Raw genomic sequence first — 6,750 nt, 5'->3', positions numbered from 1 at the left:
TAAAGTTGAAGCAGCTACGAATCAATAGAAGTTTTTCTAATGTCCTTCATCTATAGAGGGACAGGAGAAGGCAGAATATTTTAGAAGGATTTAACGGGCTGGCTGGGATAAACTGGTCCTAGCTATTTGTTGGTGTATTTGGTCGAGCAAACAAAAGAAATTTCATGCAACAACAGAGCTTACAGAAGTCTGCCTTCCCCAGCATCATGCATCCTGATCTCTCTTTGGAAGCCTCTCCGCAATGCTAGTAGCCATAACAGTGTGAAGATGCTATGTAGCAGACTGTTAGGTCCTTGTGGCCTTATCCTTTCTGTACTGTAGCTCCTGTTGTATTGTTTTAATCCATTGATAAAAAAAAGGTGTGCGTTGGCCCTCCATGTCCTTCAAAAAAGAAAAAGAAACAAAAAGGATGCATTCATCAACATTTCCATTGATCAAGGGCACTCAGAGTTTAACAAACTATGGTGATCTCACAAAGTTTGGTAAATATTCTTTGGTTGGATGATTACTATAATTACAGAAAAGGCTTCTTGACTTGAAGGTCCATAGTCAATTTTAATTCGACAAGAAAAGGCTGGGAATATGATAATGATACTAACTTCTCCATTCTCTGGTTTATTAGGTCGACCTCTTCGCCACAATTTACAATTACCATTGTCTATTCTAATGCTGCCGTCTGAAATGGGAAAAGCAAGCTAAATACTTTCAAATTAGAACAACAATACACAGATCTATCACATTAAGCAAAATTTGGAATCAATTGTTAAGGTTATGCTCATCAGATGCTGTGAAAACATAACAAATGGAAAAATCAAAAGGGGACAGCCGATGCAAGCCTTGTTTTTGAGATAGTTCTCACAGGAGTATAACCACTAAGTTTATATTTGTTTCTATCAAAGGTATAATAAATGACATATAAATTCATACCACAACCCTATAAAGTATTTCACCACCTCTATAGATTCAGGAAAGGTTTAAAAAAAGGACTCGTTGATTTATGGATGGAAGAGCCATTGCAACAAAGCTAATTGCTCATCATCTGCCATGTTTTCTGTCACACTATACGAATTCTTTCTCATGCAACATGAATACAACACAAGCACAGATATCTCCCTGACAAAGCATGAATATCGAAGACACCAGAGGCCAGAAAGCTCAAGATTAGAGGAATGCCTCAAGTAGCTTCCTCATGCCTTCCCTCATAGTGTCATGAAGGCTGCAACTATAAGTTCAATGACAGAAACCTTACCAGGAGGTCTGGTGATGCTCATGGATGATGGGTCAACCTTCAAACTATGAATGCTGCCCAAACATGCGAAGGGTGTATGATTATGGTGAAGAAGCTAAAGAAAGAAGGATAACAGGGGAAAAGGGAATGGCAGGTGAAGACACTAAAGATTCTGGGTATGATTACTGTTTTTTGTCAAATATGTTACAGGAATTTACCTGATTATTGTAGGAAGAAGTTATAGCCTAATCAGAGATATTACACATCACTTATTCCCGCTTTGGTTAAAAAAAGGGGGAGACCCAACCCCAAACAAAATACATTAATCAGGATGCAAATATGCCAAGGAGATCATTATTTTAAAAGAAACAGGTTTGTCAAGAATTAAGTAACTGAAGGCCTCATCTCCTTTTAAAGAAACAATCACACCCCAGAGTGGCAGCAAGAAAACACCTTCATTTTCTTCTTAAAATTATCTGCACCAACATCATCAACAGTTACATCCAGAGACCCAATCCAACACAACTCATCTTCAGAATTTTCTGAGAGAGGTTAAATGTTCAAATCATCCCCACCAACTAACATCAAAAGATACGTTTTCGCTTACTGAAAAATAAAAGGAGCTATGCTTCCAAACAGTGGTTAAATGTGGATCATCTCTTGAGGTCTTTTTTAACAAGCTAATGGTCGATATAAGAGTATCATATACTACTTTTCTTCTTAGAATATGTTTTAGGTTATATGCACCATGAACAAGCTAAACATTTAGGTGATTAATCTATCAATATGGATGCCATTTTATATTTTCAAAACTCAACATTGAATGGTCCAGAACCTTCCCTCAACCCTTCGCTTTTCTTCCTCTATCATAACCTGTGGAAGGTACCCACAAGAAAATGAAAATTTATCATGGAAAGAGATTGAGAAAGTATTTCTGGAAAAAAAAAAAATAGCGAACAGTAGATTTTGGGATAATGTTTACCAAGCTTATTGATTCGAAAACATTTGGAAGATAATAGTGATAGATACATGTATGCAGAACTCTCGCACACTCAGAAAAGATTGACTAGCCTGTGCTTGCAGACAGCTAAATTTTCTAAGTCAGGTCGATCATTCCAACAAAGTCAATCTCATAGGAAATTTTTATTTGCCATATTTTTTCCTCATAACCTCTGTCCATGTTATTCTAGGTCTTTGTTTCTCTTTCTTATGTCCTTCAACCCAAACTATATTATAGTCCTCTCAAATCTTCCTTAAAGATGACAATAAATTCCAAACAATTCTTTATCATTCACTTAAACTTTATGATTCATCCATCAAGATTTAAAGTTTATCATACTTGGAACATGTATTATATTGGGTGGGAAATTTATCTTTTCTCTGGATATTTATATTCCATGTTTGGTTTTATGGGATGATTTTATATTGCTTTGCTTTGATATGGAGGCTTTAGTTGCTATTTTGATAGTTGGTAAAGTTCAGGATGGGCAAGTGGATAAAGACATTGTTCGCATGATTGTTCTTTCATTCTTAAGTCATGTTTGGTTCTGAATAAACATGAATAAATTAAATAAAGTTCACTTGTTCAACTTTTTTCCTGTTTATTCAGCCAAATAACTATTTTGGCTCTTGAATAAAATCTAACAATTTTCGGATTTCAGATAAAATGGAAAGCATCTTGTTCATTCTTATTCAATTTTAACATGAATTCAGAGAAGGGAGGGGCCAAAGAATTTTAGTCAATTAACAAGAAATAAGTACCTACTTGAATAAGGTACTTGCTGGTTAAATTATTTAGGAACCAAACAGAAAAACACAACTACTCTGATTAGTTTTTGCCGATAAATGCCCCCCATATTACACACTAATAAATACCTTTAACATATTAGAGACACATGTTATATGATTTGTTGACATTCATTGCTAAGAAACCTGAATAGCAGATTTGGCATAACACATACAAGGAAATCTTAGGCATGAAAAACCCACAAATGAAAAGGTTGGCAATAGCATAAGAATTAAGAAGTTTGCTTCCTTCAGATGTGGGACATTGTTTAAGAAGAAGATGGCATTATTTTACCAATTGCCCTGAGGGTTCATTAATACAACCAGTAAAATTCATTACATTAGCAATGTGGAGCACACAACAACAATAATTATTGCATTTTCATTCAAAGCACTCCATTCTCACTCTTCAAAAAAGGGGAGGAAAGCTTAGTGTAATAGAAACTTACATGTTCCATTTCACCAATAATCCTTGCAAGAACAGGCCCCATTCTCGAAATGGTGAAACCTCTTAGCATCCCGTGCAATAAGTTGACGGCCAACAAGTTTTGATATGATCTTCATAGCATTATGACAATCTCCACAAACACGAAGATTTTTTATAATTCGAATTGGTGAACGTGCAGGGCTAGTCATAAGGCCATAAGCAACAGCCAGCCTCTCACTGTGATAAAGCAAAGCCTCCTCCTTAGATTCTTGGTCAATGTCATGCAGCACGAACCGTGTCTCTGGAACATAGCCAGCCTCTTTCATTTGTGGTGCCAAACCCTTTATCTGTGCATAAATCTTCTCATGCTCAGGATGGGACCTATCCCTGCCCGATACTCATGCACCCGACTTCTAACCTCAAGAAGATTAGCCTTCTTTCTTTCTTTCTCCTTAGCCAGGTCTGAAGCTTTCACAGGCAAAAGACCAATCTTAGTCTGTTCATTTAGCCTACTAGAATCCAACTGCTCAATAACTTCGAAACATCGATTCCCAAGTTCCACATTTCCATTAACCCTACAAAGATTCATCAAAGTTTCCCAAACATCTACACTTGGCTCAACAGGCATTTGTTCAATAAACTCAAGAGCTTCTTCCAAGTAACCAGCACTTCCAAGCATACTGACAATACTCACATAATGTTCCATGCCAGGAGAAATTCCAAAATCCTTCTGCATCGATTCAAAATGCAACATTCCCTCATTGACTGCTCCAAGAATGCCACAAGCAGCAAAAATAGTGACAAACATTTGTCCATCTGGCCTCAATCCCTTCTGCTTAAACTCCCCGAAAAGATCGATTGCATCCTCTCCAAGACCATTGTTAGAAAGACCCATAATCATAGTATCCCAAGATGTCAAGTTCCGCTGAGGCATGTTCTCAAACAATTGGTAAGCATCAACCATTGAACCACACTTGGTATACATATCCAAAATCTTGTTATGAACCCCAACTTCAACATGAACCACTGTTCGTGCTATATGGTCATGGACAATTCTTGCTTCTTCTAGAGACCTTGCCTCCCCACATGCTTGAATCAACTGTAAATATCTATGGAGGTCCACAACCACACAGTTTTCCCAAGTAAAGACAAAACTTCTATAGCTTCTTTCACCTTCCCTTCTTTGCAGAATTCATCAAACTCATCAACGGTACCCTTATAACCACCACTCTCACCAGTTGCGGAAGACTCGCTAGCAGGCAATCCATCCCTAGCTTGGGTACTGCTCATTGGATGAGAATAGCCAGTTTCACTGTGAAAAGAAGCAGAGTTCTGCTGAGGATTAACAGCACTCATTGATTGATACCCCATTGGGATCTGCTGAGGATCCACAGGTCTTTCTAAATAACTCCCATTGGGTCTGTGATGGATATCTCCAGCTCTTTCACCATAAACCCCTTGTATATTATTTGGGATATCACCTCTTGGGCTCTCTCTGTAGTACAAATTGGGATTTTGATAATTTTGGCCTGGACAATAGCCATAATGCCTGTTAGGGTCTTGCTGAAACCCTCTTTGGCTTTCTCCATAGATCCCACCAGGATTCATATATGACTCTCCCTTTCCTACTGGTTTGTTACCATTGACAGCATTTGGGTTCTGCGGAAAAGTTTCTGCAGTACCTACTCCCTGATGCCCATTAAGGTTCTGATAGTATTCTTGTCTATAAAATCCATCAGGATTCCTCTGGTTCACCTCTCCAATATTCCCTCCATAATGCCCGTCGGGTTTTTGATAGCAACCCCAACGACTCTACCATTATTCTCATTATGGAAGCTCCCTGGGTCCTGTCTCAGAGGCTCCCCCCTATAAAACCCATTGAGTTTTTCCCCATAACCTTCACCAAGACTCCACCGTTGGTACCCATCGGGGCTCGGAATTGGGTTTCCTCCATGAACACCATCGGTTCTCTGCTGATACGGGTGTTCGTTATAGAACCCATGTGGGCTCTGCGTGCAAGAGACACTGAGGCCGGGATGCGAATCTCCGGCGACCTCCCGCCCGCCGCCGCCGGGAGGGTCGGCGGCGAAGTCGGTCCTCTGCACGGCGGTGCTTAGCCTCCGGAAGCGAAGGACCAAAGGGGACGCCTTGATGGCATCCTCGAGGTCCTTCTGCGAAGAACTAAGAGGGCGTGAGGTGGGGCGGGAGAGGAGAGGCGAGGGCGTAGGGGGAGGAGAAGAGTAGCTGACCTTGGAGAGCGCCGACAGCGATCTAATGGCGATGACGGAGGCTCCTTTCTTCGGCATCGATGAGGCTCCCTCTCTCTCCTCCTCTGTTTCCAAAACCCTAGTTTTGGGTGTCGGCCGGAAACCTGAAGTTTGGTTGGAGCTATAAACCCCCTCTCGTCCTTTTAAAGTTACGCGAACCGGGGATGCACTGGTTCCGGCCCGGTCTGGATCCAACGGTCCGCACGGTCTAGTCCGGTTTTCTCGTGGTGGCACACCGCACCCAGGATTCATTTTTTCAGCAAAGGTGATTTTGGAGTATGATTTAATCTTCGTTGCTATGTGCGGGAGATGATGCTAGGAAGCAATGGTGGCTTCTTCTTAGCAAGATATAGTAGAATACTTTTTGTAGCCCTCATTTTAATTTGCAATACAATAATACGGAAGTGAGTGATGACTAAAGGCCTCCATTAGATGAATATACAAGTTGCTCATGTCAAGTCCATCACGCACACATGTATTACATTCAGTTGATGATTGATATGGTGTTGCATCAAATTTGTTATCTTAACACATGGTTGTTATTTATTTCACAAGGCAAAGCATCCCACATCAACTAAAGACTAAAAATTTAAAATCTCAGTTTAATTGCACAATGTCATCTACTTAATCTTTTATCTTGTGTTATAAATGCAAAAATGGAGGAAAATCTAATAGTCATTGAAACTCAAACTAGATGATTTGCTATTGTTACAACATACAACATGTAGAGCTTGAAAAACTAATTGCAAACCTTTATATATAGATTATGAAAAATGTTGCGGCCAATCCCCTCGTCGCCTGATCGCCGGGAACAAGCGCATGCAAAAAAGGAAGTCCACACTGACCGGAGGCGGCTCCGGCGGGGATCCTCCGACGGTCAAGTCAGAGAGGTGACTGGGCAACAGTGAAATGAAGACAGAGAGCTCAAACGAGAGAGAGAAAGAGAGAGAGGGGGAGCAAGCCTGTGGTTTCGAAGTTCCTCTGCACTGTTGCCTTCCCCGATATTTATAGTGGGGCGCGGTATGGCGCCGTCATTAATGGCA

At 40.4% G+C, this 6,750-nt stretch overlaps 1 pseudogene; it reads right to left on the bottom strand.

The window, feature by feature from the left end:
- Positions 1–155: 155 nt before the first annotated feature.
- LOC140858090 (pentatricopeptide repeat-containing protein At4g32450, mitochondrial-like) lies at positions 156–5,816 on the bottom strand (annotated as a pseudogene).
- Positions 5,817–6,750: the final 934 nt, after the last annotated feature.

The sequence above is a fragment of the Elaeis guineensis genome, chromosome 5 (assembly GCF_000442705.2).
Source record: "Elaeis guineensis isolate ETL-2024a chromosome 5, EG11, whole genome shotgun sequence".
Classification (NCBI taxonomy): domain Eukaryota; kingdom Viridiplantae; phylum Streptophyta; class Magnoliopsida; order Arecales; family Arecaceae; genus Elaeis; species Elaeis guineensis.
The sequence above is the reverse complement of the archived record's forward strand: the minus strand, read 5'-3'. Positions and strand labels throughout refer to the sequence as shown.